The sequence below is a fragment of the Rhamphochromis longiceps genome, linkage group LG11 (assembly GCF_057381845.1).
Source record: "Rhamphochromis longiceps isolate RC_006_pf linkage group LG11, R_longiceps_female_GT1.1, whole genome shotgun sequence".
Lineage (NCBI taxonomy): Eukaryota > Metazoa > Chordata > Actinopteri > Cichliformes > Cichlidae > Rhamphochromis > Rhamphochromis longiceps.
In genome coordinates this window covers 1,320,572-1,328,543 of record NC_140567.1, presented here as the reverse complement: position 1 = coordinate 1,328,543, position 7,972 = coordinate 1,320,572, and positions in this window count along the sequence as shown.

Sequence of the window (7,972 nt, the reverse complement as noted above, 5' to 3'; positions counted from 1 at the left end):
ACTAAAAACCAGCAACAAACAACTTAAACATAAACAATTACAAAGAAAGAACAATACAGTATCCACATCTGAACCAAAGAGTAAAACAGTGAAATGTGGATTATTAAATATTAGGTCTCTCTCCTCCAAGTCTCTGTTAGTACATGACTTAATAATTGATCAACAAATTGATTTGCTCTGCCTTACAGAAACCTGGTTGCAGCAGGATGATTATGTTAGTTTAAATGAATCAACACCCCCGAGTCATTCTAACTACCAGAAATCTCGAAGCACAGGCCGAGGGGGCGGTGTGGCAGCAATTTTTCACACCAGCCTATTAATCAATGAAAGACCAAGACAGACTTTTAATTCATTTGAAAGCCTGATGCTTAGCCTCGTCCACCCCAGCTGTGAAACTCAGAAACCAGTCTTACTTGTTATCATCTATGGTCCACCTGGGCCTTACACAGAGTTTCTGTCTGATTTCTCAGACTTTATATCTAATTTAGTTCTGAGCTCAGATAAAATAATTATTGTGGGTGATTTTAACATCCATGTAGATGCTAAAAATGACAGCCTCAACATGGCATTTAATCTGTTATTAGACTCAATTGGTTTCTCTCAAAATGTAAAAGAACCCACCCACCACTTTAATCACACTCTAGATCTTGTTTTAACATATGGCATAGAAACTGAACATTTAACAGTGTTTCCTGAAAACCCTCTCCTGTCTGATCATTTCCTGATAACATTTACATTTACAATAATTGATTACACAGCGGTGGAGAGTAGACTTTATCAAAGTAGATGTCTTTCTGAAAGCGCTGTAACTAAGTTTAAGAATATAATCCACCCACTGTTATCATCTTCAATGCCCTGTACCAACACAGAGCAGAGCAGCTATCTCAACGCTACCCCAACAGAGGTCGATTATCTTGTTAATAATTTCACCTCCTCACTACGTACGACTCTGGATACTGTAGCTCCTGTGAAAACTAAGGTCTCTAATCAGAAGTACCTGACTCCGTGGTATAATTCTCAAACACGTAGCCTAAAGCAGATGACTCGTAATCTGGAGAGGAAATGGCGTGTCACAAATTTAGAGGATCATTATTTAGCCTGGAGAAATAGTTTGCTGCTTTATAAGAAAGCGCTCCGCAAAGCCAGAACATCTTACTATTCATCACTGATTGAAGAAAATAAGAACAACCCCAGGTTTCTCTTCAGCACTGTAGCCAGGCTGACAAAAAGTCAGAGCTCTTTTGAGCCAACCATCCCTTTAACGTTAACTAGTAATGACTTCATGAACTTCTTCACAAATAAAATTCTTATCATTAGAGAAAAAATTACCAGTAATCGTCCCACAGATGTAATATTATCTACAGCTACTCTTAGTACCATTGATGTTAAGTTAGACTCTTTTTCTCCAATTGATCTTTCTGAGTTAACTTCAATAATTACTTCCTCCAAACCATCAACGTGTCTTTTAGACCCCATTCCTACAAAACTGCTCAAAGAAGTCCTGCCATTAATTAATTCTTCGATCTTAAATATGATCAACCTATCTCTAATGATCGGCTATGTACCACAGGCCTTCAAGCTAGCTGTAGTTAAACCTTTACTCAAAAAGCATCTCTAGACCCAGCAGTCTTAGCTAATTATAGGCCAATCTCCAACCTTCCTTTATATCAAACATCCTTGAAAGAGTAGTTGTCAAACAGCTAACAGATCATCTGCAGAGGTTTATTTGAAGAGTTTCAGTCAGGTTTCAGAGCTCATCACAGCACAGAAACAGCTTTAGTGAAGGTTACAAATGATCTTCTTATGGCCTCTGACAGTGGACTCATCTCTGTGCTTGCCCTGCTAGACCTCAGTGCAGCATTCGATACTGTCGACCATAATATCCTATTAGAGCGATTAGAACATGCTGTAGGTATTACAGGTACTGCACTGCAGTGGTTTGTATCATATCTATCTAATAGACTCCAATTTGTTCATGTAAATGGAGAGTCCTCTTCACACACTGAAGTTAATTATGGAGTTCCACAGGGTTCAGTGCTAGGACCAATTCTGTTTACATTATACATGCTTCCCTTAGGCAGTAGGCCTATCATTAGAAGACATAGCATACATTTACACTGCTATGCAGATGACACCCAGCTCTATCTGTCCATGAAGCCAGATAACACACACCAATGAGTTAAACTGCAGGAATGTCTTAAAGACATAAAGACCTGGATGGCCGCTAACTTTCTGCTTCTTAATTCAGATAAAACTGAGGTTATTGTACTCGGCCCTGAAAAGCCTAGAAATATGGTATCTAAGCAGATTCTTACTCTGGATGGCATTACCTTGGCCTCCAGTAACGCTGTGAGGAACCTTGGAGTCATTTTGACCAGGACATGTCCTTCAACGCACATATTAAACAAATATGTAAGACAGCGTTCTTCCATTTGCGCAACATCTCTAAAGTTAGAAATATCCTGTCTCAAAGTGATGCTGAAAAACTAGTTCATGCATTTATTACTTCCAGGCTGGACGACTGTAATTCATTATTATCAGGAAGTCCAAAAAACTCCCTGAAAAGCCTTCAGCTAATCCAAAATGCTGCAGCAAGAGTCCTGACAGGGACTAGAAAGACAGAGCAGATTTCTCCTGTTTTGGCTTCCCTTCATTGGCTTCCTGTTAAATCCAGAATTGAATTCAAAATCCTGCTCCTCACATACAAGGTCTTAAATAATCAGGCCCCATCTTATCTTAATGACCTTGTAGTACCATATCACCCTATTAGAGCACTTCGCTCTCGCTCTGCAGGCCTACTTGTTGTTCCTAGAGTATTTAAAAGTAGAATGGGAGGCAGAGCCTTCAGTTTTCAGGCCCCTCTTCTGTGGAACCAGCTTCCAGTTTGGATTCAGGAGACAGACACTATCTCTACTTTTAAGATTAGGCTTCAAACTTTCCTTTTTGCTAAAGCATATAGTTAGGGCTGGACCAGGTGACCCTGAATCCTCCCTTAGTTATGCTGCAATAGACGTAGGCTGCCGGGGGATTCCCATGATGCATTGAGTTTTTCCTTTCCAGTCACCTTTCTCACTCACTATGTGTTAACAGACCTCTCTGCATTGAATCATACCTGTTATTAATCTCTGTCTCTCTTTCACAGCATGTCTTTTATCCTGTCTTCCTTCTCTCACCCCAACCAATCACAGCAGATGGCCCCGCCCCTCCCTGAGCCTGGTTCTGCCGGAGGTTTCTTCCTGTTAAAAGGGAGTTTTTCCTTCCCACTGTTGCCAAAGTGCTTGCTCATAGGGGGTCATATGATTGTTGGGTTTTTCTCTGTATCTATGAAGCGCCTTGAGGCGACGTATGTTGTGATTTGGCGCTATATAAATAAAATTGAATTGAATTGAATTGAAATATACTGAACAACATGCAAAGCATAATATATAAAATAACATTTACCTGAGTTTTTTCTTTGAAAGAACCCTCTAATGTCCATTCTTATATTTCAGTACATAACTGAAATCGATTTAGTCAGGGAGGGTAAGAACTGAAAATATGAAATAAACACATGTAAGCTAAGACTCTCTAAAAAAACAAAAAAGCATTTGTTCGGCTTTTCATTTCGCCATTTGTTGATTCACTTGCAGAGCAAGTAACGTAACATGGGTCAAGTGATCAGTTTGATATCAATCTTTCGTGATGCACCGTCATATTTACATTATTTGTACGGTACGAATGATTTGCTTTGGTACCTGCTCAAACTTAAGCTCTCCTTAGCATGGCTGGCTCCGTTTCTCCAACAGCGCATTCACAGGCGGCAGCTGCCCCGCCCCCTCGCTCAGTCGCTTAGTGCCTGAGCTCGGATCATACCAATATCAGGGGGGATTCACGCACAGTCGTAAATTCCCACAGTGTGCACTATATGCTTCGAATATTGTGTGTAGTTTTTGTTTTATACAGTTGTCAGCCAGGCATCTAACTATGAAAAAATTACACTCCAAAAGACCCCGGGCTTCTGACAAAACAACCCGGGCTTAAGCCCAGTAAGCCACCCCCACGCTCCACCCCTGGCTCAGAGGCAGCTGGGCAGACGGCCGGCACGCAGGACCATGCAGCCTGCATGCTGAAGCGAACAGCATGCACAGCAAAATCTCCAGTGTTAAATTAACACGAGAGTGTCTATATGGGTCCACACCTCTGAGTGTTAAATACAACACTGTTGAGTGTTAAATTAACACTTTTGACAGTGTTATATGTTTAAAAGTGACCTAGTCAGTTTTGAAGATTAACAATGGCTAACACTGAGCAGTGCTGATTTTCTAACACTGGAAAATAACTGAAAATGTTAGAAATATTCCAGTGTTAGTGTCATGATTCGTCTGTGTGCAGGCTGAATGAGGACCCAATCGCAAACTCACAGAGGCAGGAATGAACTCAAAATTCACAGCTTTATTGCTGGAGAGCAGAACCATAGAAATTAAACCGGGAAACTATAACGTAACACACAGAGAAACACACGGCCATGGATGAGGGAGAACGCGACACCGAACTGAGGGAGACGCAGACATAAATACACAGAGGGTTAACCAGGGAAGTGGGAACACACGGGGAACATAGCTGACACAGATAACCATAACGAGACAGGGCAGGAGTGAACACAACATGACGCATACTGACGAGAGACTGTCAAAGTAAAACAGGAAGTACACGGAGGTTCAGACAGGAGGAGAGAGCACGGGGAGAACACAGACATAACGGGCTGGGGAAAACATGGAATAAAACACAAGGAGAGACGAGGGCTCACAGATACACAGGGGCACACAGGAGGTAACCAAATAAGGAACATCTTAACTAAATAACCTAGGAACCAAGGCATAAATAGGGAACAAAATACAAAACACACAAAAGCTAAGAATACTGGGCCAACATGGCCCAGGACCATGACATCACCCCCCCCCCCCCTCAAGGGCAGCCCAAACCCGAGAACCAAAACACAAGACAAACAGAAAAAAACCCACCCAGGGCGGGAGGCGGGGGACCAGGACGGAGGGAACGAAACCAAACAAAAGACGAGGAGCATGAACCAAAACTGAGTCCCCAAAGACACAAAAACAGTTCAAAACAGGGAGGCAAATGTCCAAAGAGGTCAGAAGGTCAACCCGGGGAGCGACAGCACAAACGTTCATAGTTCAGCTGTTCCGGGGGCCGGCCACGTGAAAAGTGGCAGTGGCAGCAGAACAGATCCGGAGGCCGGCCGCGTGGAAGACGGCGGCGGCAGAGCGGGTCCGGAGGCCGGCCGCGTGGAAGACGGCGGCGGCTACAGAGCGTCGGGCGTACTGGTTGAGGCTTGGTGGGCACAGGACCAGACGGTGGCGTGGCAGCCACAGGCGACGGAGCCGGACCAGGCGAAGCGGGGGCTGGACCAGGCGTAGCAGAGGCAGAGGCCGAGGCGGGACCAGACGAGGATGAAGACTCGGATGAAGCCGAAGCCGGACCAGGCGACGGCGTGGGCGGAGACACGGCTGCTTCAAACGTGGATGAGGCCGCTGGTGGAGCAGCTGGTGGCTGAACGGGCCCCTCGGACCCTCCAGCAGAGACAGGTGGCTAAACGGGCCCCTCAGACCCTCCAGCAGAGACAGGTGGCTGAACGGGCCCCTCGGACCCTCCAGTGGAGACGAGGAGGTGCTGGCCGGGCTGACCAGAGCCGCCAGCCGAGACGAGGAGGTGCTGGCCGGGCTGACCAGAGCCACCAGCAGAGACGAGGAGGTACTGGCCGGGCTGACCAGAGCCGCCAGCCGAGACGAGGAGGTGCTGGCCGGGCTGACCAGAGCCACCAGCAGAGACGAGGAGGTACTGGCCGGGCTGACCAGAGCCGCCAGCGGAGACGAGGAGGTGCCGGAGAGGTTCCCCTGAACCCCCAGCGGAGACGAGGAGAGGCCGGAGAGGTTCCCCTGAACCCCCAGCGGAGACTAGGAGAGGCCGGAGAGGTTCCCCTGAACCCCCAGCGGAGACTAGGAGAGGCCAGAGAGGTTCCCCTGAACCCCCAGCGGAGACGAGGAGAGGTCGGAGAGGTTCCCCTGAACCCCCAGCGGAGACAAGGAGAGGCTGGAGAGGTTCCCCTGAACCCCCAGCGGAGACGAGGAGAGCCTGCAGAGGTTCGCCTGAACCCCCAGCGAGAACAGATGCAGAGACTTCTGGCTGAGGGGACGCTAACTGTAGCTGCACAGGGCACGCAGTCGGCTTGGGATGCAACGGCTGGGGCTGTGCAGGGCAAACAGTCTGTCCAAAGTTTGTCAACACCACGCAGTCCTCAGCTGGCGGAGAAAGCTCACAAAGACTTCCAGCTGAGGTTGGCAGTGTCTGAACGGGTTGCTGAGCTATTAACTCGGCTGGTGACTGAGCTAACTGAACTAGAGACTGAGCTGGTGACCAAACAGGGAACTGGGCTGATAACTGAGCTAATGACTGTGCTATGGACAGAAGTGCAAGTTGTAGTTGTGGTTGTAGTGATAGTGGAACAGCAGGTAGTTGAACTGGTGATTGAGCAGGTGACTGACTCTTGGCTGCTCTCCTCCGGGGAACAGGAATGGGTGCTGGGCCTGGCCGAACACCAGCCATCCCCACCCGAGGAACAGATACAGGTGCAGGGACGAGCTGGGCTCTGGCTGCCTTTACCCTGGGGGCCGGTGTAGGTGCAGAAGCTAGCTGGACCTCTGCCGCTCCCACCCGAGGAACTGAGACGGGTGCAGGAGCCAGCAGGGTCACAGTTGACCTCACCCGGGGAGCCGGAACAGGCACAGGCAATGGCTGGGTGTCCATCAACCCCACCTGAGGAGCAGGTACGGGTGCCGGGATGAACGGAGCCTCTGCCAGGCTGGGGACAGAAGCAGGGACCAGCTGGACCTCAGCCACCCTTTCCCGAGGAACTGATACGGGAGCAGGGGAAAGCTGGGCCCGCGCTGCCCTGGTTACAGGAACTGGAGGTGGAGAGCGAAGCACAAAAGCGATAACAGTCACTGGGTAAACAAGGTTAATGGTGCCAAACACAGTTTCAGCAAACCGCAACTTATGGTGGGCTGGTTCTAGCAACTCTGCTGTGCTTAAGTTGTCCATGTCATGATTAGCAGTCTTAGAAAGAGTGAGTTTAGGAGCAGCCACAGGTACTGGAGAACTCACACAAGCAGCGTCTGGATAACCCGGATGTGAAACAACACTACACACAGTCGTACAGGATGTAGCCCGAGACGTAGTACACACAGAGTCCATGAAACTTGGCCGAAAAGCATGGCGCACAGAGTTAAACTGACATGACCGGGGAACAGAAAAGTTAACCTGTGCAACCAGCTCTGCAGTGCTCAAACTAAAAAATGTTGCCAGTCTTTGAATAGCAGGCTCTTGACCTTAGCAGGCATTGAATACACAGTTTCAAGGAGTCCACGAGGAAAAGCAGAAACAGTCTCCTGCTTAGCAGGCACGAGAGAAGGTGAGGTTACACAGGTAGCGTCTGAGTTAGCACTTTCAAGTTGTGGCACAGAAAAAACCACAGCCTGAGAAACTGAAGGAGCAACACTGGGAGTCACAGATACAAGAGCTGGTTTAAAGATTAAACTGTTCATAGCAGAGGAATAGCTAATAGTCTCTGTGTCACCTGGCTCAGGCAGAAAGCTAGGCGTAGACATTAAGTTGGCTTGCTCAGCAACACAGGTCTCATTCTCAGTAACTCTTTGAGGAGCTGAGAAAGCAATGGCTGGTTGAGGAGTTGGCTGAGAAATATCAGAAATGTCTAAAGACAAAACAGGCTGATTAAAACAATTCTGCGGGTCTACCATGCTGGTAGCAGTATGTAGGTGAGTCTGGTGTAGGCTGACAGGCTAACTCCACAGGTGAAACATTCATACTGGCTAACTCAGAGTAAACACTGCGAGCATTACAAAAATCTGAGGGCCCAAAAACACAAAGATTACTAGCGAGAGCAACTGGTGAATAATCT